Source organism: Mastomys coucha, unplaced genomic scaffold (assembly GCF_008632895.1).
Source record: "Mastomys coucha isolate ucsf_1 unplaced genomic scaffold, UCSF_Mcou_1 pScaffold20, whole genome shotgun sequence".
NCBI classification, from domain to species: domain Eukaryota; kingdom Metazoa; phylum Chordata; class Mammalia; order Rodentia; family Muridae; genus Mastomys; species Mastomys coucha.
The window spans coordinates 37,290,697-37,291,163 of NW_022196903.1; positions in this window are offsets into that span (position 1 = coordinate 37,290,697).

Below are 467 nucleotides of genomic sequence, written 5' to 3' on the forward strand. Positions count from 1 at the left end.
GAAGATTACATTTTTGCTTTTTCAGGGATGTAGTTCACCTCCTTGTGTTGGAGTTTTCCATTTATTACCCTTTATGGAAATATATTGTGTGAATGTGATTTTGTCATGGAATACTTTGGTTTCTCCATCTATGGTGATTGAGAGTTTTGCTGGGTATAGTAGTCTGCTGACATTTGTGTTCTCTTAGGGTCTGTATGACATTTGCCCAGGATCTTCTAGCTTTCATAATCTCTGGTGATAAGTTTAGTGTAATTCTGATAGGTTTGCCTTTATATGTTACTTGACCTTTTTCCCTCCTGCTTTTAGTATTCTTTCTTTGTTTTGTGCATTTAGTGTTTTGACTATTATGTTGTGGGAGGAATTTCTTTTCTGATTCAATCTATTTGGAGTTCTATAGGCTTCTTGTATGTTCATGGGTATCTCTTTCTTTAGGTTAGGGACGTTTTCTTCTATAATTTTGTTGAAGA